The sequence below is a fragment of the Amblyomma americanum genome, chromosome 11 (assembly GCF_052857255.1).
Source record: "Amblyomma americanum isolate KBUSLIRL-KWMA chromosome 11, ASM5285725v1, whole genome shotgun sequence".
In the NCBI taxonomy this organism is placed as follows: Eukaryota; Metazoa; Arthropoda; class Arachnida; order Ixodida; family Ixodidae; genus Amblyomma; species Amblyomma americanum.
The window spans coordinates 8014614-8042459 of record NC_135507.1 but is presented as its reverse complement, the minus strand read 5'-3'; the positions used below and the strand labels follow the sequence as shown (position 1 = coordinate 8042459).

Below are 27846 nucleotides of genomic sequence, written 5' to 3'. Positions count from 1 at the left end.
GCGTGCAGACTGCGTCTGTCTGCACGCCACTCTTACTTTCGAAAAGGACGGCACGGCAGACCGCCGCAGTGCGCACAAATACATTCAATGTGAAATTAAAAAAAGATTGAAGTTGGAGGGTGTGTTCTAATGTTTCTTTAGCGCGAGAACTTCTGGTACAACCAGAGAAAACCACGGATCACAGAAGCCCATTTCTGCACGGAGAGGCTCATACCGTCTCATCGTCCGCTTATTACTGCTCATGCGATATATAACTGCACACGTAGGCTCCTAATCCATCTTTAAAAGACGGTATAGTTAACCACGCTCTCGGCAGACACGCGGAAGAATATAAAAAACCTTCCATACCTAGGAACGAGCGCTGAAGTACCACAGGGCCACGTCCTGGCTGCTGTTGTACTCATTCAATCATATCTACCTAGCGCAATACGAAGTAGCGTAAAATGGCTTGATGTCGACATCACTATCTATCCTTCTCTGCGTTGCCATATTGGAACAATCGCGCGTAGACGTGGAGGCACTGAACGGTCAAGCAACACCTGCAGGGCGGCCGCGACTTGACAAGCTCACATTTCGTGGCGCCAGATAAAGCAAGAGGAGCGGCGATCAAGATGTGGTCGCTACGTCGGGTGCAGTAACAAAACCTAAATAAATTCTTCACCGTGAGCCAGGGGCAGCTTGTATCGATATTTCTATTCTTCTGCTATTCTAGCTTATGCGAACGATAGCTGAGAGACACCTGGCCTTTGCCGTGTAGCTATGCATAAAAATAAAATTGTCTGCACGCCAAATAAAATTCTTGCGACTGAACACGAAAGTAGCTACAAAACTGCGCCTGTTGGATCCTGTTGGTCATCAATCCTCTAAAATCAACCAACTAGCCCGGAAGAAGGTTCCACTAAATGCGAAACTTACTTAGCGGCGAATGTCCCAGCACTTCTGTGCCAGGTATTGCGGCATCAGCTTGTGGTTATTCACCATATCTTCATCGCTGCATCCCCGCTCCTTTAGATGGTCCCAGAAGGTGTCTGCAAAAATAGAGAAAAAGAAAACATCCTTCGTTGTAAACATTCTTTATTTAAGGTTTCATGGCTCACAGAACAACTGCAAAATCATGATTTAAATGACACCAGTCCTAACATTTTGCCCCGAGAAAACCTACCTTTAACAGAAAGCTTTGACTCAGTAAAAGGGCGCTGTTCAGTTTGTGGGCACCTCCCTTGCAGACCCATTTGTAGCCTTTCCCACGATGAACCGTGCAGAGACAGCATCGCCTCAAGGGAGGGGCGCATATCGTTACCGTGTTTACGTTACCGTTTACCGGGCCCGGCAAGCGACGTCTGCGCATGCGCCGCCACTTACCGGTCCGCAAGCACTTTACGGAATCTCAGCGTTGCGGGGAGTTAGCGTTCGCTCGTAAACAAACATAGCGGCGTCCTGCACGGCCGTTTCGGACCAAATACAGCACCGCCGCCACGTTCTTCGGCGCCATTTCTCGCTATACATGAAAGCATTCGCTTTTAATTTGCAAACTCTCACTCATACGGTGAGGTTTGAGTAATAAAACAAGTCCGTGCTTTTGAGATTATTTGCCGATTTTTGAGGAGTTAAGCCTGAATATATGCTGTGTACATAGCCAAATAGCAACGACTACACTGCAGCTCTTCAGTTTAGTGCCCGATTTAACATTTTTCTATATTTCCATTATTTTTTCCTCGCAAAACAAAAACTGGTAATTCTCTTGCTATATTCATCAGTAATTGGAGAAAATAAAAAGTTTCTCCGGCCCGGAGTTTTCGCGTTTTAACTTACTGCCAATAGATGGCGCCACTGTGTTTACATCCAAACACATAAAGAAGCGAGAATGCGGCACGGCAAACATGTGTCGTAGTTGTGCTTTTTTTACAGCGCTCGCAACGCAATGTGCGCTGTGTATGCAAGCTTACTGAGGTCTACGTAGTGAAATTGTCTACTGGACAGGGTAGGCAAAGGTGTCTAGCTTCACGGGCACATTTGAAAAGCCGTTGAAGTGTCGTCGGTGTACCATTTCACTTCACAGAAATGATTGCAATGCATCCCTATTTTTTATATAATGAAAAGCTGGGCATCAACCATCCTCATCACTAGTTTTAGCTTTACGGTAACTTGTTAAGGGAGATACAGTGCGCTAAAACGTCTTCTGTCGTGCGCCGCGCTAACCGGAAAATCCGGCGTCCGGTAACACGGTAAACGGTAACGTAAACACGGCAATGATATGCTATAACTCTCTATTTTCTGTTTAGTTACTGTAACAAACAAGGGAGAGTGCGACAGAGACTTCACGCACGCGCGCGTGGGACGTTAAAATTAAACTTTTTGCTTGCAGATGTGCAGTTTATTATAAGACGCACCTTACAGCATCATCCTCTTCGTCTGGGATCGTCGGCGCGAACGGACGCGTCGCTCGTGGCTCCACTCTTCGCCAGCGGGGCGAGGAAGCGGCGGGGAGACATGCCTTCGTATCTCGTTCCGCCCGGCCTCGAAGTGTCCCTAGCGCTAGCGTGGCCGAGGAGGAGGAGGAAAGGCAAGGAGGTTAACCAGACGAATAGCTGGTTTGCTACCCTGCGCGGGGGGAACGGGGTGAAGGGAGAAAAAGATGAAGGAGAAAAGACAGTTGCAGTAAATTAACGTCACTATGTAAAGTCACAGCGTTCAGTAAAGTCACATCGTGCAGGCCAGAAGTCTACAAAAAGCGGAGGAGTGCCTTGGAGGCCATCACCGCTTACGAACGCCGCGGCCAGTGGCCGAGAATCTTCGTTTCCGTCAGTGGGCGCAGGTCTAGATGCTCCAGTGCATGGCAGTCTTTCGGCTCTGTAGGCAGGGCATTCACAAAGAATGTGGGCTATAGTCTCATCACACCAGCAGATGGCACATGCAGGATTGTCAGCCACACCTATTAAGGACTAGTGCTTGGTGAAAGCTACACCAAGCCACAGGCGATTCAACAAAGTTGCTTCACGTCGTGGTTGGCCGGATGGAAGCCGAAGCTTCAGATCTGGGTCTAAGTTTTTTAAACGCGAATGCGAGAAATGGCCTGAATTCCACACGGCAAGCGTGCTGTTCCGGGACAGTGGTCTAAGCCTACCCGCTGCGTCAACTCTCGAGATGGGGATGGACACACAAGCACCCTCATGGTGAGCAGTTTGCGCGGCCTCGTCCGCGCGGTGGTTGCTTGCGATCCCGCAGTGTCCTGGCAGCCATTGGTAAACAATATCGTGTCCTTTGTTGATGGCTGTGTGGTGGAGCTCTCGGATTTCGGCGAGTTGTTCATGGGACCCAGCAGATTGTAACGCTTGGAGAGCTTCCTTTGAATCAGTGAAAACAGATAATTGCTGGGGTGCTTCTTCACTGATATGCTCAATGGCGACACAAATAGCAGTAAGTCCTGCACCCGTCGATGAAGTCCGGTGTGATGTTTGCACTTTCTTAACTATGGTCCTTACGGGGATGACTACGGAGCCCGAGGAACTGGAAGGGGTCACTGAGCCATAGGTATGTACTTGCAGTCGGTGTCCGTGTTTCTCATGCAAATTTTCTAGGGTGGTCTGTTTTAGTGTTTTGGTCGATAAATCAGCCCTCTTTTTTTGTGCCCGGTGTGGAAAGAACCACACGAGGTTGGTGCAGACTCCATAATCTCCATAATGAAGACGACGGTCTAGAGGCTGGTGCAAGTCGCGATGGGCATCAATAATTTTTGCAAACAATTTACTCGACCGGTTAGCAGGAAGACTGGCAAGATGGTGTGCGGGAGTCCGTGAGAGGTTACGAATGTGTGCTCTCAAGGCTTCGATTGTGACATAGGTAGTCGTCACTGGATTCTCCTGAGCGATGAGTACTGTTGCGGCTGTAGACGCGCATTTTGGCACTCCTAGGCACGTCCGCAGAGCTTGAGCCTGAACACTTTGCAGACACCGTATGTTCGTTTTCCTCAAGTTTCCTGTGTAGGGATACTGTACCGATGGAATCCCATTAATAATGCCGTGTACAGCTGGAACATCGACTGCACTGATGCTCCCTATGACTTTTTCTCCGAGAAAGGAGAGAACGTTAAGGATTGATGTCAGTCGCCTTTTAATGTACGAGACATGTGGGCTACATGTTAGATTACGATCGATGATTACTCCGAGGAAGCGATGGCTTATCTCGGAGGGTATTGTGACCCTATCTATGTTTACAAGATAATGGGACACGTTCTTGTCTGCAAAGACAACAACAGAAGATTTTTCATTAGAAATCTCCAGGTCTTGCAGGCGGAGGTAGGCCGGAAGAATGCTTTCCGCCTTTTGACGCCTTGCTCGAAGTTGTGGTCGCGTAACTCCTGATGCCCAGATACAAATATCGTCTGCACCGACTGGGACTCTCGCCGACTGTGGTAGTACATCAACAAGGCCGACAAGCGCAAGATTGAAAAGCGTTGGGCTGAGTACTCAACCCTGTGGGACCCCACGGGAAGTGTAATCTCAAGATGTTGGTCCGTCCTCAGTCTGCATAACTAGTGACCGATTGGATAGATAACTGCGTATCCAGCAGAACATGCGACCACCAAGTTCTGCAGCTTCCAGAGAGTTCAAAATAGATTGATGAGCGACGTTATCATACGCCCCTTTAACATCCAGAAACAACGCCGTGGTCAAGCGCTTCAGATGCTTCTGATGTTGAATTGATGACACCAGGTCATTCACGCAATCAATAGAAAAACGTCCCAAACGAAACGCAGACATTACATCTGGGTATCTTTGATAGCACTCCAGATACCACTCAATTCGCGTAAGTGCCATCCTTTCCATGAGTTTGCCCACGCAACTAGCCAATGCGATTGGACGGTACGACGCTAGGTCAAGCAGCGATTTCCCTACTTTAAGGAGTGGAACCTGACGACTTGATTTCCACGCGTCCGGAACTGTTCGGAACTGTACCCGCACACCATGATGAGTTGAAATGGTCTAAAAGAACACGTCGAGCCTCTTGACCAAGGTTTGCAAGCACAGAGCATGTTACTCCATCGGGTTCCCTCGGGAATCCCTAGATCTATGCACTGCGCAGCAATTCAGGGTTGTGGATTGGTTCGTGGGACCTGCTATTCTTGCGCAAAAATCTTCGCCAATTTCCGCTTCGCTTCGAGAGACTTGAATAGTTGGAGCTGCTGAGGAGATGTTCACAAATCGCGCACCACACTCCAGATGCGGGAGAGAGGCTGTCGAGGATTCAGTGATTCACAGAATTCTTTCCAACGGTCAGCCTGCATGATTTGAATTCTGCGCTGAATTTTGTTCTGTGTGCGCCTTGCACCCCTTAAGTCGTGCAGCGACTTTGTGCGCCTGTATCTTCTCTCTTCTCTTCGTCGAGGTGATCTGAGGCGCTGCAGCTCCACATTGAAGTCTGTGAACTTTGGCATTGAAGGGAAGAAGCATCTCGCGTGTTTCATAGCCTCTTTTATGCGCCCTTCAATGCATGTTGTAATTTCTTCTCTGCAGGCTTCTTCCATAAAGATTTTAAACATAGACCAGTCTATTGGTTGCAAATGTATGGCAGATCTGCATCCAGCGAGACCAGGTACAATAATATATGTGGAAATTTGGTCACTTCCATGCGTTTCTACGTCGGCAAACCACGGGACGCGTCACGAAAGGCACCGAGACACAAACGCCAAGTCCAGACAACTGCTGTAAGACAGCCCGCGAACGTACGTTGGAGAACTATTGTATAAGGCATTGTAGGTCGTGGTCAGATGCGAAACAGACAAGATTTCTGCCCTTCGAATTCATCCGGATGTCTCCCCACATGGCGTGATGCGCAGTTAACTCAGCAGTGACGATCGAAGGCCCAAGTCTTACAGCCAACAAGTCCCTCAGTCTGTCGGCGTCAAACCTTGTTGTTTGGGGGGGGGGGGGGGGGGGTATATTGCTGGTGGTTTGGACGACCTCGATTCCTCAGCGTATTTTGTTGCTAGCTGGCATTATTGTTGTTGTAGCAATAAAGGCCTGTTTGTGTAAGCCAGTGTGTCGTTCCTTTGTTCCCTCAGAGCACGGCCCGCCGTGGTCGGCGAGCGCTCGGTGTTGTACGCGATCACGCGGTGGGGTGCGGGCGCTTTTGAACTGAAACAGCCGCGATTAAATGGAGGGAGAACGAATTATCTCCCCTACTCAACCCAGAAACTTGTATTCATTAACCCTATTATTCACCCCTGGGAAAAATATTCGCATATATCGGCGAAGATGGCTAGCCAGGCGCCAGGAGAACTGGTTTTCGCACGGAATTTTCAACCTAGACAAGTCGGGTGCCAGCAAAAGTGGAGTCGAACCAAGGCTTTGCAGCAGTGATGTGACTTCCGGAAGGCCGCGTGTGGACGAGACACCACGGCCGTCTTCAACAAGCGCCATCGTGGACAAGCTCAATGGGTAACGCCACATACGGCTACTCCGAGCGCTGTCTCCGGTTGTTGGCGAAGACGCTCGATTGCGACCTTGTGCTACGACGGCAGTTTCAGCTGGGGACACCGCCGTAGGCCATTCTGCACAGGTGCTCTGGTGCAGTCACTGACGCCTCGGTGCATACAGAGAAGGACGGCATTAATGTTCAACAGTGAATGGTTTGGTTTGGCTTAGGGGGTTTAACGTCCCAAAGCGACTCAGGCTATGAGAGACGCCGTAGTGAAGGGCTCCGGAGATTTCGACCACCTGGGATTCTTTAACGTGCACTGACATCGCACAGTACACGGGCCTCTAGAATTTCGCCTCCATCGAAATTCGACCGCCGCGGCCGGAATCGAACCCGCGTCTTTTGGGCCAGCAGCCGAGCGCCGTAACCACTCAGCCACCGCCGCGGCTCACATCACATGGAAAACTCTCAGTCGCGGTGGACACCTCAACCACGCTGCATGGTAATGTAGTAAGGCAGTGAGTGCACGTTAAAGAGCCCCAGGTTGACGAAATCATTCTGGAGACTACTACGGCACCGCTTTTTCTCTTATTTCACTACCATGATAATCTCACTGCTATCATTACGGAGTGGGCAGTAGAAGTAGGAGGTAGTGTGATTCTACATGATACCGGCAAGCTATCTCAAGAGACGGAAGATCGCATTAAGAAACGCCAAAGCATGAAAGCGGCTAAGCCTATAGACAGAACAGAACTGGCAGAGCTATCAACGCAATAAATAAGCGAAGGCAACCGCAAATGAAAATTTAATATGGAAAGAATCGAGCATGCTTAAAAGAACGGAGGCGGCCTAAAAACGGAGAAAAGGAAACTAGCCATAGGTAAAAACCAGATGTGCACTTTAAGAGACAAAGAAGGCAGACTCATAAGCAATATAGATAAGACAGTTAACAGACGCGAAAAGTTCTACAGAAATCAATACAGTACGTAATGTAATCAGAGTTAAGTACAGTTAGTATGCTTAAAAAATCGCTTTAATTATGCTGTTCACAATGTTCTAATTTATTATGTTCTCTACGGCCAAAGATCCTGCGTAACACTCGGCTGTGAAAAAGGATGCACACTGTGGCACCCTTAGTGTCTTCTCGAAATTGTTTTTTTATTAGTGCACTTCGAACTGAATGATCAGATTTTGAACCATCGGTATAAAATCGGTTGCATTACCTGCACTTCCCCATCTGTGCTGAAAATTCTTGTCATATACGTTTATGTGGCATTTTTGTGTTTTGTGCTGAGTTTTATGGCACATATGCAACTGATGCCATCATGCACCAAGAACAAGGTATAGGAAAAGTCTTTTGTTGAATGTTATAGAAATGTAAAAATAATCCCTAGTGTAACGGCCATCAAACTTTACTACCAACTAGTGAACACATACACAAATTGTAGAAATGGCTTAGTAAAAGCTTTAAAAACGGCTGGGTAACCTCAGTAGCTTTCCTTGGCTGTGCAAGGATATCGAGGCTCCCAACCAATCAATATAAAAGCCTCATCCTTCTTCTCATGCATGAGAAAGTGGCTGAGGTGTACTGAAACTCAAACAGACCATTGGGTAAAAAATTTAGTCTTTTGAGAAATTTCGTTTCGTTAAGAAAGCTAAAAACACGTGATACATCAACAATTGCATCATCTCCTAAAAGAAGTGCGGGATGAAAAGGAATGTATTCGTTACAAAACTGAGTGAAGTACTTTTTCCTTAGTTTTTTCAGCTTCGCACAAGATATTAATATGTGGTTAACCGAAACTTCATGTCCGCATTTTTCGCAGACAGGTTGATCTTGTTTTGTCAGTAGGAAATTGTGTGTGAGGTGCATGTGTCCTATACGAAGACGGCACATAATCACTTCCTCAAAACGTTCCTGGTAAGTGCAGGACTTTCATTCACCTATAGCTGATTTTACGTTGTGTGATTTGTTGTTTACTTCGTTGTCCCACGCGGACTGCCATTTCTGTCTTATTTTACGATTAATTAAGCTAATGCAATCGTTGAACGGTACATTTACTTTCTTTACATGCTTATAACGAGCTTGAGCAGTACAGAAGTCCACTCTTTCGTTGCCTTTAATTCCGGTATGGCTTGGTATCCAGCAGAGTTTTACGTTTTGTCCTTTAGCTGTGGCTATTACTATGTTGTGTATGATATCACCATGTATAAGAGTGACTGCATTTCCAGAGTGAAGTTCTGTAAGCACGCTTAGCGAGTCTGTGTATATGATACTGTTTGCGAGGTTCTCATTCACTATATTTTGCACGGCTCCAGAGATCGCGTAACATTCGGCAGTGAAAATGGAGGCACACTGTGGAAACCTTACTATTTCAATCCAATTCCCTTGTACCACTGCGCTTCCTACGTAGGCATCTGTTTTTGAACCATCTTTATAAAAGCTCTGAAAGTACTGTACTTTTCCTCTAGTGCAAGAAATTGTTATATGATATGTTGTTTTGGAGTTTGTTCCTTCCGGAAGCGTGTAAGAGAAAAATCGCAGATTGCAGGGAAATTCTGCCATGGAGGTAGTGCATCTCGTCTTTGCACAATACCAGGTAATGTGTTTAGGACGCCAAGATTCTGGCACATCTCTTCAAATCGCAAGAGCAGTGGCCTGGTAGCTTGAGGTTTGTTGTTAAAGAACGTTCGAGATGAGCACTTCGTAGCTATATGGTAACATAGACGTTTTTTGTAGGGAACGGAGTTTCAAAATGTACGAGCAGGTAAGCATGGTTCTTCTGCCTGTAAGTGATGGTTCATTAGTTTCTACATATAGGCTGGTTATGGGTGATGTCCGATATGCACCAATGGAAAGACGTAAACCTAAATGATTCACTGGATCCAGTCGTTTAATATACGATGCTCTCGCTGACCCATATACTATACATCCGTAATCTAAGGTAGAGCGTACAATGGCGCGATAGATTTGCAAAAGGCATGTCCTGTCAGCACCCCAACGTTTGCTGACAGTACCTTGAGTATATTTAGGGATCCGGAGGCTTTCTTTTTCAGTGTGTTTATATGGGGGCAGGAAAGCGAGTTTTTTATCAAAGGTTATCCATAGAAATTTGTGCTCATTTTTGACGGGCATCTGTGTTCAGTTCAGGTGTACGAATGGGTCGACTTGTGTGCCGCGTTTCAGCGAGAAAAGGATGGGTACTGTTTTCTGTGTGGAAAACTGGAAATCGTTCTGATCTTCCCATGTCACTAGTTTATTCATTGTCAACTGCATTTGTCTCGCCCATGTTGCAATGTATGAGAATGTGCAGGCTATTTGAACATCATCAACGTATACTGATTACAGGATGGACTTTGGGATTATTTTATTTATGGAATTCAATTTTATAATAAACAATGTCGTGCTTAAAATACATCGTTGAGGAACTCCGTTCTCTTGAACGAAGCTCCAGGACAGGGTTGATCCCAGGCGTACTTGAAATGAGCGGTCGGAAAGGAAGTCAGTGAGGAAATTTAACATCCTACCGCGAATAACTAGGTCGCCTAGGTCGCGGAGGATCCCAAACCTCCAGGTCGTATCATACGCTTTCTCCATATCGAAGAAAACGGCAAGACAGTGCTGTTTGTGTAAAAAAGCTTCTCATATTGTGTTTTCCAGGCGAACTAAATGGTCTGTCGTTGAGCATCCCTTTTTATATCCGCATTGATCGCCATCAAGAAGTTTGCGGGTTTCAAGGACAAATGTTAATCTTATATTAAGGACACTTTCAAATGATTTTGAGACACAGCTTGTGAGGGCTATCGGCCTATAGCTGCTTGGGGAAGTCGGTGGTTTTCCGTGTTTCAGGAATAACACTATCACTGCTGTTTTCCATGCTTTAAGCATTTTTCCTTGTGTGAGTATTTTGTTGAAGAAATTCAAGAGTGCCCTTATGGCAGGCTGAGAAAGATGCGCAAGCATTTCGTAGTGTATCTGATCGGGTCCTGGTGCAGTTTTGTTTTGGCAGACAGTACTCTATTTCTTGGAGAGTAATTAAATTGTATTTCCCTCCACTTATGCGAAGTTTTTTTGTTGTTTGGCTATATTTTTGTGTTTAGAAATGATTGCGTATAGTGCGAAGAACTGGAGATTGCAGCGAAGTGTTCCCCCAAAATGTCTGACTGTTCCCTTATGCTTGTTTGTGTGCCAGGTGCTGTTAGAAGAAAAACTGTGAGAAGGTGCCATTTATTTTCGAACCTAAATCCCACATTTTTGTTTCTGATGTGTTTTGACTGTTTAAAGATGAAACGTAACTCTGCCAAGAAGCTTTCTCGGCACTGCGGCGGACGTACGGAGCTCTGGCTCTTGCCTTTTTAAAATGCACGAGGTTTTCTTGTGTTGGGTACCTGCGAAATTTACCCCAAGCACTATCATATGTTTTTTTTTGCTTCCTTGCATTCTTTTGTCCACCACACTGTGTTTTTGCTGCACCATCTCCTGAAGACTGAGGAATAGCTAATTGTGCGGCAGTAATTATACGATTCGTGAACATTTCGTTTATCTCATCGATGTTGACGTTTTCTAAAACTATATCTTCTAAATTGGCTTGTGCTCTAAAAAGTTTCCATTCTGCTAAATGCAGCTTCCAACGTCGCGGTTTCGTTGGGATGATTTCTGGTGCAGGTGTCAAACTTATTAATACAGGAAGGTGATGGCTGCCATATGGGTTGTCGATAACATCCCATTTAAAATCGTTAAAAACAGATGGTGAACTAAAAGACAAATCTAAACAGCTCATATTGTCCGAGTTTGGGGAGCAGTATGTGGCCTTTTCCGTGTTTAAAAGACATATATTGTTTGTGGGAATAAAATCTTCGGTTGTTTGCCCCTGAGTGTCACAGCGCTCGCTTCCCCAAAGAGGGGAGTGAGCGTTAAAAATCCCAACTACAAGATGTGGCTCTGGAAGATCATCTATCCGTTCTTGTAGATCATGAACTGTTATTGTAAAATGTGGATGTATGCATACGGAACAGATTTTTGGTGTTTTGTAGCTGACGATGCTGACTGCAACCACCTCAAGTTTTGTTTTGAGCTTGATTTCTTGAGCAGGAACGCCGCTTTGAACGTTAATCGCGACACCTCCCGAGAGTCGATTTGCCTGCTCTCGATAGCGTCTAAAGGTTTTTATATTGTTTCAGGATATGCACATGTTGTGGACCAAGATTGGTCTCCTGAAGACAAAACTATGGGTAACATTGACCCTAAAATATGTGTTATGTCGCTGTAATTCCGCATAAGTCCTCTACAATTCCAGTGAATTAAAAAAGCCATGTTTCTGCTTTTGAGAGGAAATGAAAGGAGATTTACTTAGGCGGTGGGGCCTGTCTTTTTTTCGCTCAAGAGAGCTGTTTCGCCGCTGCAGAGCGGGCGGACTGAAGGTTACATTGATCACCTCGCCAGAAGTGCTGGAGGACCGCGGAGAAGCCGGGGTTTGTTAGTTTCAATCCTCCCAAGAGGGGGGAAGTCCTGCGGAGTGCCGACCCATGGACCGGCGCTCCCTGCTGTGACACTGGCAGGACAACTTTCGCTGACCCTGCCTTGGACGTGGATGGCCCTGCCATAGGCTCGGTGGGAGTGGCCTCGGCAAGTGCCGGAGTGTGTGTGGTGCTACGCCCCTGCGCACCACATCAGCGAAGTTTTGTTTTGCTGTGAAAGAGAATGTGTTCGTAAGCGCAAAACGCCTTCTTGCTTCTTTCAAAAAAATGTTTTCCTTCGTCTCTATGGTGATTATCTCTTTCTTTCTTCCAGGACGGACACGCTCTGGAATATGCAGCGTGGTCTCCTTCACAGTTTGCGCAGCGCGGGGTTGCGTCACATTCATCACAATGGTGATCCTTCGAGGCACGTTTTGCGCAAGTTTTGAGACCGCGGCAACTCTGTGAGCCGTGGCCGACCCTTTGGCAATTGAAATATCTGTAGGGGTTAGGTATATATGGTCTTACATTACCTTTCAAATATCCCACATCGATGGTGTCGGGCAATGTGCTGGTGTTGAAAGTAAGGATTAAGTGTTTTGTGTCTATTTCCTTATTGTCCTTCCGGATCTTGATTCGGTGCACATCTATGACGTCTTGGTCGCTGAGCCTTTCGATCATCAGTTTAATAATAATAATAATAATTGGTTTTTGGGGAAAGGAAATGGCGCAGTATCTGTCTCATATTTCTTTGGACACCTGAACCGCGCCGTAAGGGAAGGGATAGAGGAGGGAGTGAAAGAAGAAAGGAAGAAATAGGTGCCGTAGTGGAGGACTCCAGCATAATTTCGACCACCTGGGGATCTTTAACGTGCACTGACATCGCACAGCACACGGGCGCCTTAGCGTTTTTCCTCCATAAAAACGCAGCCGCCGCGGTCGGGTTTGAACCCGGGAACTCCGGATCAGTAGTCGAGCGCCCTAACCGCTAAGCCACCGCGGCGGGGTCGAAAATCAGTTTCTGATATTACGCCTCGGACAGTGTTCAGAGATCGATGTGCTGTTATGGAGAGAGAGAGAGAGAGACTCTTTAATGAAGAAACAGAGAATTTAGCCGGCGTTTTAATATCGCTGGCATGCTACTCTGCGTAGGGAGGGGAATTTGGGAGATAAAGACTGAAGGAGAGCAGCGTGGAAGAGGTGGAAAAAAAACGAAGATAAAATGCAGCCATGAAATGGGTACTAAGGATGCAGTGGCGAGTATTGATGTAACCTATTAAATGATGGAGTGCATAGTCCGACGAATGGGCTGACGAAGTTCACTGCAATAAGAATGCATGAAGGTAACCTGCAAGTGAATTTAGAGCTTATCGAGATGTCCAATGTCTTTTAAATATGTAAAAAGAAAGTTCATTGCAAGTCTCTGTTGCCTGAAGCAGGCTAAGGGGCCTAAAACTTTGTCCATTGTTAGGGGCACTGGGCAGAGCTTCTGCATGCAATGTTCATAGTACGCACGCTCGTTAGCATACGCAGGGCACTCAAGCAGGATATGTTCCACAGTTTCTATCGAAGCACAGTTGTCACAATGCGGACTGTTCATTTGTCCAAAACGGTATCGCAGGCTATTTGTATATGCAGCATTCAGACGAAGTCGGTGATAAAGTGCTTCGAGTTGTCGAGGAATTCTGGGTGAGAGTCTTGATCTAAGGTGTGGGTCGATTGAGTGAAGAAATTGGTACTGATGTGTCGGCAAACTCCAAAGCCGATACGTTTCTTCGTACGCAAAACTTTTAGCCATTTGGAAAGCATCAGATTTCGTGAGACCGGGATGTCCCCTATAGAATCAGTGTTTGAAAGTTTTGAGCGCTGAATGCACTCACGCAGATCAAGGAGAAGGTCACCGCTGGCCATTTTTGAGACCCCTGTTGCCAGGGCCCAAGGTATCGGCTAAACATTTAGACACAAGGTATGGAGATATTATTCTTGCTTGTTTTTCATCGCTTTGACTGCGGATTACGTGAAACTTGGTAAATGTTTGTTTCTTTTTTAAAAAAATCTGCTGCTTCATTCCGCCCTGTCTTGAGAAAGTGATCTGTTTTTGAAAGGAGGGGAGCCATAAAAAAAATTAGTTTTTCATTCATGGTGCCAGCCACCCACCACGGAGTCCAACAAGGGGACGGGACAGGAACTTGAAAGCAATTCCTGCCCACGCCAGCTGTACACCTCAACTATAACCAAAAATGGGGCAACTGAGGGTAGCTACTCTACATAGGGTTAACCCTAGCCGCCCATGAAGGAAGGAAAAAGCGGGAAACGAGGAGGAGACAGGACAGTAGTCAGAAAGAAGATAGAAAAGAAATAGATGGAGAGAAGGACAGGAAAAGACGACTGCCGATTTCCCCCGGTCGGGTCAGGCCGGAGGTGCCGTCTCCAGGAAGCTGGGGCCAAAGTGGTGTGTTGCCTCCGCCGAGGGGCCTTAAGGGTCCAAACGCTCGGCATCGGCTCAACCACCAGGATCCCCTTTTCACCGGACACGGCGATGCCACACACGGCTAGGCGCGGGTGCTCTGGTCCGTGGTGATGCACTGCTCACCATCATCCCCTTGCGGGGATGTCCCTGCAGATGCTCGGGAACCCGTTGTGTCGCCACTCACCAACGCCTGCAAGCTGCAGACGCCCCCCCCCCCCCCCCCCTCCCCCTCCCTGCGGGGTGTGGCGTTTGTTTATTCTGAAATTATGTTAATGTGAAGTCGCGTACAGAAGGCAGAGAGTACAAAGAGTATGAATGTATTGCTGAGCCATAAACTATGCAATCATACTCTAAGCAGGAGCGTACAACAAGCCAATAAATTTGCAAAAGGCGTGCCCTATCAGAACCCCAGTGTTTGCGCGAAAACAGTTTGAGTTTGTTCAGCGATTGGGAAGCTTTGTTCCTAAATGCATTTTATGAGAGGCAGGAAAGTAAGTTTTTTGTCAAAACTTATGCCACAACATTAGTGTCCATTTTTTATTCATAATAAATGGTGCCATTCAGGTGTAGTGTGGGATCTGTCTGGTAGCCTCGTTTGAATGAGACGGATGGGCACTGTTTTCCGTGGAGAAAAGCGCTAAATATTTTGTCCCCCACATGGCCAGTTTATTTATTGTTAACTGTGTTTGTCATTCACACGTTGATATGCTGAAGGACATGTAAACTGCGTATCTGACTATCGTCTACATAGACTGACTCAATAATGAAGCTTGCGAATATTTTGCGAATAAAATTCATCTCTAGAATAAGAAGTGTTGTGTTTAAATACACACCTGACGAACCCCATTCTCTAAGCAGTTCTCTAAAAGGGGTTCAATCTAGGTGGATATGGAATGAACAGACAAAAATTCTTTAAGGCATTTAAAAATCCCGTGGCGGATGCCAGGACCAGCAAGGTCTTGGTGAATCCTGAACATCCAGATTGTGTCATACGCCGTCTCGAATTTGAAAAAGACAGCAAGGTAGTGTTTTTTATGTACCGAAGCTTCCGGACTGTTTTTTTTCATCACCAACAAGATGGTCGGTTGTGGAGCATGATTTTTTAAAACTACACTGATGGATGTCAAGAAGCTCACGGGAGTAAAAACAAAAGGTAGTCTTATATTCGGGACACTTTCAAAGTACTTCGCAAGACTGCTAGTAAACCTGCTGCCTATAACCACTAGGAGAGGTCTTCCAACTTTTAAAAAAGCCAAAATATTGGTTTTCTTCCGGGGACACGAAAGAACAGCACACATCAAACGAGCATACGACGAAACAGCACATACAAAACAGAACCGCAACAACATAGCACAGGGAATAAACAGCATGACGTCAAAACCCCACAGCGAGAAAACTGCACGACGAAAAAAGAAAGCAGGGGAAAACAGCACGACGACAAGACAGCACATCAGAGTACGGTGCAGCGGCGCTGGAGGGGTGAACAATGATAGGCACAAACGAAAGGTAAATCACAACACAGAGGCCTTTGTAGCTAACGAGTGCTCGTTTCGCTGGTTCATTAAGAAACAGGGCCGGCTCACTGAATGAAGATCACCGTGAAAAAAGAAAAAAAAGTGGAAAAAAAAGCTTCAAAATAAAATTAAACTCCATAAATGCACGCTGATGTATGAGTTATCAGGTCAGCAGTGTAGCCCATTTCGCAAAGTGCAATAACCGCCGGTCAGTCTCAGACAACTCCTGTGCAGCGTCCTGGTTAAACAGCAAACAACTTTTCCAAGGCATTCGACCGTGTTCCGCATAATCATCTGCTAGCTAAACTTGCTTTACTTGGAATCCCGCAAACATTACTTATCTGGCTCGAGCACTTTCTAAAAGGGCGCGTGCAATTTACATTCGCCAACTGTTGCAGCTCATCGCATACTGACGTCACATCAGGTGTCCCTCAGGGCGCAGGGTTATCACCGTTGTTATTCTTAATCTACATAAATGATCTCCCATCTAACACAATAACCAAACTTCGACTTTTTGCGGATGACTGCGTCGTTTATAACATCATCCATGCCCCTGAAGACACCATTAAGCTACAAAATGATATAGACACAATTGCATCATGGTGTGAAAAATGGCACATGCCACTTAACCTAGACAAATGCCAACTCATGTCCTTTTCTCGTAAACAAACCTCTATTAACTGCACATACCATATTAATTCAACTCCCATTGCCTGAACTTCCTCTTACAAATACCTTGGCGTTCACCTGACATCATCCTTATCATGGGTCACTCATATTAATTCAATATGCTCCCAGGCCTCACGCACTCTTGGTTATCTGCGACGGAACCTAGCATCAGCACCACCTGAAATCAGACAACTAGCTAATCAGACATACGTACGCCCAAAGCTTGAATACGCCTCATCCATCTGGAACCCTTCACAAGCATACCTTACAAATGAATTAGAAGCCGTTCAAAATCGAGCTGCACGGTTCATCATGTCACAGTACTCGCGTGATAGTAGTGTCACTGCACTAAAACGAGCCCTTTCCCTCCCAAGTCTCCAATCACGTCGCATCGTATCACGCCAATGCCTCCTTCATTCCTTTTTCTACCGCCCTATTAACAGGCATCCTTTGCTGCAGCCGCCATCAAGAATATCCCCTCGCCTAAACCACACTCATCCCATAGCTCCCATTAAAGGCCGCACATCAGCTATGAATGTTTCATTCTTCCCAGATGCAATAGCCCGATGGAATGCCCTGCCTGATAATATTGCTTCTTGCACAGATCGAGCAATTTTCCGCACTGAATTAGCGAATCACCTGTGTCTTACGTGATGTATTCGGCTTCATCAAATAATCTGATCCTGTGTTACTATCTCCTTTAATGTTTTTAATTTTAATGTTTTAATTTTAATGTTTTGCTTCGTTTCGTTTCATTGCTTTTTGTTTTTGTTTTTGTTGAGCTGGTACCATATGTTTCTTAGTGAAAAACAGCGCACAAGCAAACACAGACAGAAAGAAGGGGACAAGCGCTAAGATGCAAAACCAACTAGCCCATTCAGCTGCTTTACTACCATATGTTGTACACACTGTTCTTGCCCCCGCCTTATGTAATGCCCACGGGCCCTTAAGGCTTCAATAAATGAAACGAAATGAAAAATGTCGGCTCGCGCAATGCTGCCACCATTGAAAGTAATCATCGCATACTGGATATTTTCAGCGTGTGAAGTGCCTGTACCTCTTAAAACATTGCTGAAAATTCAACTGCCTACAGTAAGAGTTTTGAAGAAAAAGAAATTTCTACACCAAAAGCCCTAGGTCGGACGTATTTGCCAGAATTCAGAACCACGATGGTCAACACGCAGAATCGATGCTTACAGAACTTTTTCAGAGTTATTCATTTCATTACCCACCAGAAAAAAAAAGTAAATATTTGAGATCGTGAATATTACCCTACCCTGCTCCTTACCGAGTCTTTGAAACGAGCACTCGTTAACTGCAGTGGTCGCTGCCGTATGTGTTGTGATTTACCGTTCGTTTAGGGCTTTGATTGTTCACACCTAACGCAGCGCGGCAGCGTACACCAATGGGTTGTTTTTACGACGTGCTGTTTTTTTTCCTGTTTTCTTCTCTTGTCGAGCTGTATTTTCCCCGGCGCTGTTTTGTCGCTGTGCTGTTTTTTTTGTGCGCTATTTTGACGCATGCTGGTTTGACGTACGATGCTCTTTCGTGTCTCCGGTTCTCCTGTGTCGGGTACCTGGGAAATTTACCCAGGCTTTATTTTGGTTTGTTTTTTCGCTTATTTATTTAATTTTATCTTTCTAATTTAGAATAGAGCTATTTATTGGCGTACCACTGTCAGCTATGCACCACATCACAATACACCTTAGACGCGCGAACAAGTTTGCTGGTTAAATAAAATTAGTGGTCTAATCAGTCCTACGCCCAGATTCTTCAACTACAGGAATGCATACATTCTGACCCATGTTCTGTTGCCGTAAACAAAGTACAATGCTTGAGAAGACTTACTTTTAATCACGTGTATGTTCTGTGCTACCGCGCAGAAGAGCGAGCAACAGCATGTGGTAACTGAAGTAAGACACAAAGTGCCAAGATACCGGATTTTCGGCCACCTCGCGGGCAATTCTTGTTTGAACGGCTAGGTAGCGTTCGGCGGAGGCAACCCTTGACGCCTGGGCGCACGCACTAGAAACTCTTCCAGACTAACAACCTGTTGCCTTCGAAATGTCGTTACATTGCGTAGTAAATTTTAAAAAAAAAATCGTTCGCAGTTAGTATTGCTTCACTTGACGATATTTGAAGTAATACTTTCAATAACTGCACACAAGAATTTTTGAAACTTCTCTGAACCTCACTAGGTCACCTATGGATATCCTGTAGCCTCGGTGGGTGGAATCATGATCGGTAATAGTTCAAAATTTAGCCGCTAAATATATTCCTACACTAAAGTTGAGAAGTTACCTTTTTAGCAATTACTCAGTCTCCTTATTTATTGACAGAGAGGTGTGTATCCCACTTAGGTGTGTAAGTAGTATCCATACCGGTCCTTGCAATTTCTATAACGCAGTTAAGCTTGGCGCTGTGCCCTAACAAATTTCGTCTATATTGCGTCAAAATACATCCATATTCGAGAAGCCTGTGCGCTTTCATCGGACCAGCAAGCCCGCCTGTTCCTGATGCAGCTGCCCACCACAGAATCCTGACAGCACCAATTTTCCACTCGGCGGCTACACGCTCCGTGGGATGTGCGCATGACCCGTGGACAACACCCCCAAGCTGTCCCACTATATATTGCCCTCCGACAAGCAGCACGGCCACTGGGCACGGCGGCACTATGAGGATGCAAGTGTCTAACCCGTTCGTGTTCACTCCACAGGTGAGGAAATGTTACGGAAAATGCTTTCGTTCCAATGACCCCTTCCTATTTGTGCTGCCGTGCCCAAGTGTCTGCTGCCAAGTTGCTCTGTTCCTCAAAGGACTGCTGTTACTGACCGGAGATGTCGAACTCAAACCAGGCCCCGAACTGTCCCAAATCGCGAAACAACTGAGAGAAATTTCAATAGATATAAAAGACATAAAATAAAAAGGACTCACCGACATTGAAGACGAAATAGACGCCCTGTCAGCGCTAGAATCTAAAGTCGCCTCCTGCCATGACCAGCTTGCTTCATTGAACCGCCTAGTTGCAGTCCTGGAGAACAGGATTGAAGACTTGGAAAATCGCAGCAGGAGGTCAAACTTAATTGTTTACGGCCTCCCAGAAGAGGGAGATGAGACTAGGGAATCACTGGAAAGCTCTATTAATGAAAAGATTATTGCAAAAACGCTCGGACACAGCAAAGTTGACATAGAGTGAATTCACCGCTTAGGAAGGCCAGCACCGAACGAAGATAGGCCAGTTATCTTTAGGCATCTGGATTCGCGACGCAAGGGTGAAATTATGAAAAACGCTTTCAAACTTAAAAACAGCTCGCTTTCTCTTGGTGAAGATTTTTCACACAAAGTCAGAGGTATTAGAAAAAAGCTCTGGGACAGTTCCAAACCGAACCGTGATAAGGGTGATAAAGTATCTTTGTCCTACATATGGGATGACGATAAAAACGACAAGGTACCATTACAAAAAAAAACCGACGGAGAAGAACCGCTTCGCCCCAGGACTCGCCTTCAGGCGTAGTCGAAAGCAGGTCCCCACTGAACTGAAATGGCATACTGGTCCCCGCTCCTACCTATTTGGTTGCGCAAAAAACACGCATTCACGACAGTAGGGCCCTTTTAAAGCCCGAAAAACAGTTCAGAATAATCAATGTTAATGCCCGAGGCCTTGTAAATAAGGCGGACGAATTTGAAATTTTACTGCTCGAATACGATCCCCACATATGCGTTATAACAGAAACTTGGCTACATAATGATATAGGTGATGACGCCGTATTTCCACCCTCATACAAGGTATTCAGGAAGGACAGGCCCTCAAGGGGCGGCGGTGCAGCTGTTATTGTCAAAAACCAAACTGAATCCGCCTTAATTGAAGACGTCCCCGATCTTGAATGCCTGTGTCTTAAGTTGTCGTGCTGGGGACATGGTTTCATTTTTTATGCGCTTTATAGGCCCCCTGACGTCAACGATGATTACTTAGTCAAATTACAAATCCATATGTCAAAATACACAAAGAATAAAATACTGCTGATCGGCGATCTGAATCTTCCACGTGTCGACTATTCCCATGCCCGACCCTAATGGCCACCATTGGACGCTAGGAGCCAGATTTCTTATCAGCTTTCAGCGTACGATGTGGAAGTCACCACCTATCAGCGCAGCTGTCCTGACGAGAGAAGCACGAAAGGGAACATGCACGTGCGAACGCCACAAAGGTAATGACACGCATATGAAACGTTACTTCGCAATAGCTAACTAAATTGTGTTCCTACTCGTCGTGAGTAGTTACCAAATGCAGTATTTTTAGCCTCCATCAGCTAGAAATCTTTCTCCGCGGAAAGTACCTGAGAACGTGAAGATGAGCCTGATTACTGGGAAGAACGTGTGCGTGGGGTCATCGCTGTCTACAAACAAATCCCTGTACGGTAACGGAACCTAAAAGACGGGGTCCAGCAGTATAGCTACTAATTGCAGGGTAATAAAACAAGCAGCTGAAATGGCGAACCTCGGGCATTACGTCTGAGAAACTACGCTTTGTAAATGCCCTTTTGAGAAAGTACACTAGCATAGTGGATGGTCTTATTTATAGCAGCTCCGAAATGCCTTGAGCTGTGAGTCAATTGCGAAGTCCGTGCATGTCGCAAGTAGTCAACACAAAACAGCGTTTCTTTCTTTTTTTTGCTCTAATTATGAGGTTCACTCTGTCTTGAAAAACTAATTGCTCTGGAAAGCTAACCCTGGAAATAGAAGCTTGGCCTCCGTTTTAGCTTGGTTTTGTTTATATGAAGTTTAACGTCCCAAAGCCGGGATCGATCCCGTGTCTTTCGGGTCAGCACCCGAGAAACCCATCCACTGAACCACCACGGAGGCTTCCTCTCTTTCAGTACTTTTTGCGCATCTAATTGCATCGTGTTGCTGCGAGTTTCAATATTGATCGGCCTTCATTTTAAACCCAGTTCAGCAGTCGTAGAAACTCAAATTTGAAGATCACACTGATAAACATTATTTGCCGCTACTATAAAAAAATAATTTACCCGTAATAGTTCATAAGCGTAATGGCTAAGACAACTGTGACAGTATGGGGATTGCACATGCATTAGGCATCCGCCGTCCTTCTGGTACTCGCCCCGCTGTCCACGCTCATGCTGCTGCTACAGACCACTTAGTTGAATCTGTGGCATTCTCACGTAGGATAATATGAGTGATGTGCTCACCGTGTGCCTGTCCTCAGGAACGTTGAGCTCTGTTGACCAAAGCTTCTCATGGAGCTGCGTGGACAACACGTCGTCCACCTCCAGTCACCGAACGCCACGCTGAAGCACAGTCGGGACCTGCACAAGTTCGTTCCGGGGGTGTAAGACAGCAGCAAGTTGGTGGTCGAGACGTCGCACGCTTTTACTGCACCCAATTAGGCCGGTGCAGCTACAGCATGCCCCTACTAGAGCTGCGTCGGCGCTTCTTTCCACTAGTGGAAGCGCGGATAGCATCGTCGCTTGCTGTACACGATCCCTCGTGGCTTAAGTCTGCTTCGCTCGAACCTGTCGCTTGTAGTTTTGTGACCAGCTAAGCAGGACACTGTTCGGCTCTAAGCAGTTCCCATAGTGTGTGCCTCCACTGTTTGCTTCCCTGTGACACGCCGTCTGTGCCTCTGACGAGCCCTTCTAGCCTATCCAAAGGATACCAATCTACTGAGGACATGGGTTCGTGAAGCACAGCCACTACGATTAACATGGACACTTTGCGTGAATGATTTTCTCTGCTCGAACTATTGCAACGACAGCGGCTGCAAGACTAGTCTCGCACTGGTGCGGACCCTCTGGATACGAATTAAGCGACACCGCCTGAAACCTCTTGCTGGACCTCCCATGTTCTCAAGAAGGTGCAAGCGAGAAAGCATTAGCGGTGAGTTTCAGAAGAACAGATAAGGAGAAGTGCGTGTTATTTCATTCTATAGTGGCGAACAACCGACCCCACAGCAAACATGCGTCGATTTCATTGCCGCAGAAAGCGCAGGAGACGCAGGGACCACAGCTCCCAGCGATTTCCACACGGATACAGCTTGGGCGTTCCGAGCTGCTTTTCTTCTCTTATATTCAATTTTCTGAGGGAGATCGGTTTTTCGGAAAAGTCACCGAAGGACTGAAGGAGTATACCTGCTTTGACATGCTATAGTCTCTGCGTAATTTTAACGGCAGAATAGGTTTGGAGCTTGGAATTAATAAGTAGTTCTTTTTTTGCAAACACTGGTCTTACTACTTAGGTCTTGATGTTTATTATGCGCTGCACTTTTTGGGGCGAACACAGATGAAAGGAAACACACTGACAGAACGGACCGCGCTCCCTCCTGCCAGTGTCTGTTTTTTTTTCTTTGTTCGCTATAGCGCGTAAAAATCATCACGCACAACCTACTAAGCCCAGTCCTTGCCCACTTATATCTTGTCTCTGCGCAGGATTTTTCTGATGGAATATTGGTTCTTTATGACCCTATGAACCAGTCAAGGGAAGAGGCAACAGTGGCTGCGTTACTTAAAGAGTGTTTTAGAAATATGCACAAGTATGTGCTGGATTTAGCCGTTCGCTTGGTTAGCATACTAGTAAAGTTCCCGCTGCTGACGGCTGCAGGGCCAGTAATACGTAATTTGTAAGCAAGGAAGTTCCAGTATGTCCCATTGAACGGAGCGTGTGCTTTGTCATGCACGCATAATTTTTAGCGACGTTTTGAACATTTTCTTGCTCTTTACAGCAGGCACACTCTTTTACTATGTGCATGTTTCTATTCCAATCGCCACGTTGACACCGGTCTATGAAAAAAAAAGCATTAAATAATAGACTGAGTAGAACCAATTTTTTTTAAAAGCGAAGACAACATCTCACTGCTGGCGGGATACTGGCAATGAAACAATGCCGGCGTTTACGCACGAAACTGTTTGGAATTTACTAAGCGCGGCGATGTTCGAAAATTTGGGGGAAATTTCAATCCAAGCGTTCCTCCTGACAAACGCATGCCGTGCTTAGCAATAACAGCGCCCCCGCTGCACATGAAACGCAGCATGTTTTGCAGTCGGCCAGTGAGCGTAAGCTCGACATTTTCTGACTGCTTGCACTGATAATGTTTTTCGTTCTTTCTGCGCGATGAAAAAATCCCGTTCATATTCATGTTTGTCGCGATTTACACGCCCGGCCATGATGCATTCAGGCCCCACGACTGATTTCTGCACGAACGGAGCGAAAAACGACGGTGACAGCACCAGTGTCGAGACTTGCTTTCAATTTCTCCTAAGAAATTTTCGCAATTAATAAGTTTTTTTTTATTGCGTTATGCACACTTCCCGCCGATTTTTGCTCCTCTCACAATCCTAGGTGCACTGTAGGGCATCAATGATTTCTTTTAGCTCTCATAGGTGTTATACCTGTTTGGCTGTATAGTCAGACGTGTTTTTCTTTTTTATTCAGTGATTATTCATTATTTCCTTATTTGTTTGTTTATCCACGAACCCACCGTGCTGAAGGTATTATGGCAGGGGTGCAGGAAACACAAGAAAAACACTATTGAGACATGCACTTTCACAACACAGACAAGAAAGCATCATTTCATGTAACCCACAACGCGTCTTCATAATCTAGGCCATTTCCTTATGGTCTTCAAAAGGAGGGACATCCCGACCAATTCTGTTCTTTCATAGCGCATTCAGGCAGCTTAAAATCATGGTCAGAACGAATAGATTTGCAAAAAGGCTGATACACCTATTTTTAGCATTGAGTCCCTACAGGTAAATAGTAAACAGTGTCAAAAAACTTTATGCGTAGTAGTTTTTCGCCGCTTGTGAATCTATTCTCAGTGCTTCTTACGGCCGCGCCGGCCATAAATACAAATCTCCTGTGTACAGGACGATGTTAGCGCACGTAAATTTACGCAATGTGGTCCAAATTCACCTGGAGCACTGTCCGTGTCCGTGTGTCACATAGTCCGTGTGTCTCTTCGGGACGCCAAACCCGATGATTTACATTATTTTATTTACCTGGTGGGAAGAAATCCCTTTACTCACAAGAATAAAAGCACCTCTTCTATGCAAGTTTGTCCCATTTGTTATATCTGAACCAATCTGAGTATACTTCATCAGCAACTTCCTTAGCTAACCATGAATCGGTGATCAGAATAGCAGAAGGCTTAACATTATTAAAGAGTCTTCCAAATTCATTACTATTCTTTTCAATGTCTCGGCAGTTAAATACGAGAAAGAAAACCACCGCTGCATTAGGCTGGTTCTGTCACGTGACAGGTGCTATCACACTTTATTACCACCGTACACGTACTTCTCCCTAGTTGTGAACATTATCGCACCCGAGATTGACCTTGTTGACAATGTTTTTCTAAATTTCGATAAATTTCATAAGCGTGTACTTTTTGCGTACCCCTTCGTATGAAATGCTAACTTTTCTTTCTTTTAATTAATTAGTTCGCCGTAAAAGCTGCTTCTCAGTCTAGAAAACGAAACTCCCTAGCAAAGGACAATCCTTGTAAGACCTGGACAGGCCCAGCCTGTGAGCACTCTTCATGTTTACCAGTTAAGCACTCAAGTTCGATTTACGGGCATAGGGTACGTATTTTTCCGATCCGACATTTCTCTCACTGAGATCGTATTTGTTGCACCATGGAAGAGCATATCGCAAAGCTTCTTTTGGATGTCCAAATGACCAAACTTCTCCATCACTGAACCCAGCATCCGCGGCAACTCTTTTCACCGTTTCTTGCATTCATCATCTGCGCTGTCGATTTGGTCAGGACTCGACATTCTTGATTGTAGTGACGTGACACGTACGCTGAAGTCGTCAACGGCGAGTTTACTATTAACTTCAGTCAGTTCATTAGCATTAGGCTTCACCTTTATGATACTTTGTTCGATCTAGGAGCCTCAGCAAAATCTCTAAACTTGATATCCTCGAGCTAAGCTCGACGTAAAAGTATAAAAGTTGCAGCAAAATATATAACTAATACAAGGCAGTAAACGAAAGCCGCGACGCGTGCAATCTTTGAGCTGCGAGTGAGTTCTAAGGCAAGCAAGTAACACCGGGGTAGAACCGGCAAAACAATATGCGAGAAAGGTCGAACCAAGCTAGGGTTACTGACCTGAAAAAGCAGCATTCCTTTTGTCATGTGGATTCCGCATTCCTTTAGGCCACCGACCGATCCTGGTATTTGCAGGCGGATGATAAGATGGTCACTGCGCCTGGTTCATAGACCGGCACCTGTCATCCGTCGAAGCCAGGAGACACTCCTTGATGATGAACAGCCTTTGTCAGCAGGTGACGCAATGTCGTTCTCAGTTCTGTCGGCGCACGCCCTAGGCCCAAAACTGTGAATTCGCAATTGACAATGCACATGTACCACCACCAACGCTAAAACACTGCCTCGAGGAAGAGATGCCATTGACCTGGAAAAATTTAATAAAAAATTGAAGAGGACACTTAAGCTCCGCATTCATTACATGACGCGAGAAGGTAATGGGTTTAATTAATGGTCAAGTATGCACAATTGGTCATTCCCGACTTTACATTCATAGATCCCTATCAGTCATCATACCGCTACTGCTGTTGTGGTGCAGCGATTAAGCGATGCGCCACTACTGCAATGCAATGGCAGGTGCAGCGACCTTTGCTTTTAGTGCGACCCAGGTTGCTATTCCTGAGCGACCGATAATTAAATTAACTGCCACATGCCACTGTGGTGAGCGTGAACACAATCCGGTGGGCAGATTATGATTACGCCACAAGGTCACGTGACCTAGGTTGCTCACCTGGTTGCTTCTTCGGAGATTTTTCACTCACAACGCCCACAACGACGACCCAGTTTCTGCAAAACAGGAGCTTTAGCGTTAAGGCGTTAAAACTTCGCAGCATGGTTAGCTTTGTTTAACGAGATATCCACCCACTGCAGCGCGAAGTCATCTCCCACGTCTCTCCAATTAACCCTGTCCTTTGTCAGCTACGCCCACCCTATGCCTGCAAACTTCTTAATCTCATCCGCCCACCTAACATTCTGCCGCCTCCTGCTACGCTTGCTTTCTCTTGGAATCCACTCTGTTACCCTTAAGGACCAGCGGTTCTCTTGCCTTCACATTACATGTCCTGCCAAAACCTATTTCTTCCTCTTGATTTCCACAAGGATATCATTAACCCGTGTTTGTTCGCTTACCCATTCTGTCCGCTTCCTGTCTCTTACGTTGCAACTATCATTTTTCTTTCCATAGCTCGCTGCGTTGTCCTTGACTCTAGCTGAACCCTTTTCGATAGCCTCCACGTTTCTGCCCCAAAAGTGAGTGCTGGTAAGATACAGTTGTTGCACACTGTCTTGACGGATATTGGTAGCCTCCACCCCATTCTTATTCTTCTAGTTATTTCCCTCTCATGATCCGGTTCAGCTGTCACTACCTTTACAACGTCCAGGCTCTCGCTACCAATTGTGAACTGCTGTTCCCTTGCTGGACTGTTGAACATTACTTTTGTTTTCTGCATGTTAATTATAATACCCACCGTTTTTTTCTGCCTGTCTAACTCATTGATCACGCTTTATAGTTCATTTCCTATAAGCGAATCGCAGGTTATTTAGGTATTCTTCGTTAACTCTTATCCCCAACTGTTCCTAATTCACGCCTCGGAATACCTCCTGTAAAAAGGCGGTCAACACCATTGGTGAGATCGTGTCTCCCTGCCTGACGCCCTTCCTTAGTGGAATTTTTTCGCTGACTTTAAAGGAGTATTGTAGATATGCAGCTTCTATAGACATCTTCCGGTACTTTCACATAATGCTCTTCTACACCCCGGTTGCACAATTCCTGCATGGTTGCAGATGTTTCCATGGAGTCAAATGCTTTCTCGTAATCAATAAAGGCTATATTTAGGGTGTGGTTATATTCTGCGCACTTCTCTCTCATCTGATTGATAGTCTGAATATGATCTATTGTGAAATATCTTTGACGAAAGCCTGCCTGATCCTTTGGTTGCTTGAAGTCCAAGGTTTCCCTCACTCTATTAGCGATTACGTTAGTAAATACTTTGTAGGCAGTGCACAGTATACTTATCGGCCTGTAGTTTTTCATATCTTTGGCGTCTCCTTTCATATAAATTAAGATAATATTAGTGTTCTTTCAAGCTTCTGGTGCAGTCCAGGTCATAGGCCCAGGCTAGGCGTTGCATATAAAGAGTGGATAGTTTTTCTGGCACAATCTCCCCTCCGTCCTTAAACAGATCTGCTGTTTCCTGACGCTCACCAGTTGCTTTTCCCCTTTGCATTGCTCCTAAGGTTCTCTTTACTGCCTCTTTCTTTAC

General features: G+C 45.7%; 1 long non-coding RNA gene across 1 annotated transcript; it reads right to left on the bottom strand.

Annotated features, from left to right (window-relative positions):
* Positions 1 to 804: 804 nt before the first annotated feature.
* LOC144110161 (uncharacterized) lies at positions 805 to 27846 on the bottom strand. The gene is made up of 5 exons (XR_013309732.1): positions 25649 to 27846; positions 21735 to 21851; positions 19462 to 19558; positions 2391 to 2601; positions 805 to 1028 (listed from the first exon to the last, which is right to left on the bottom strand). It is a non-coding gene; the product is annotated as an uncharacterized LOC144110161 (long non-coding RNA).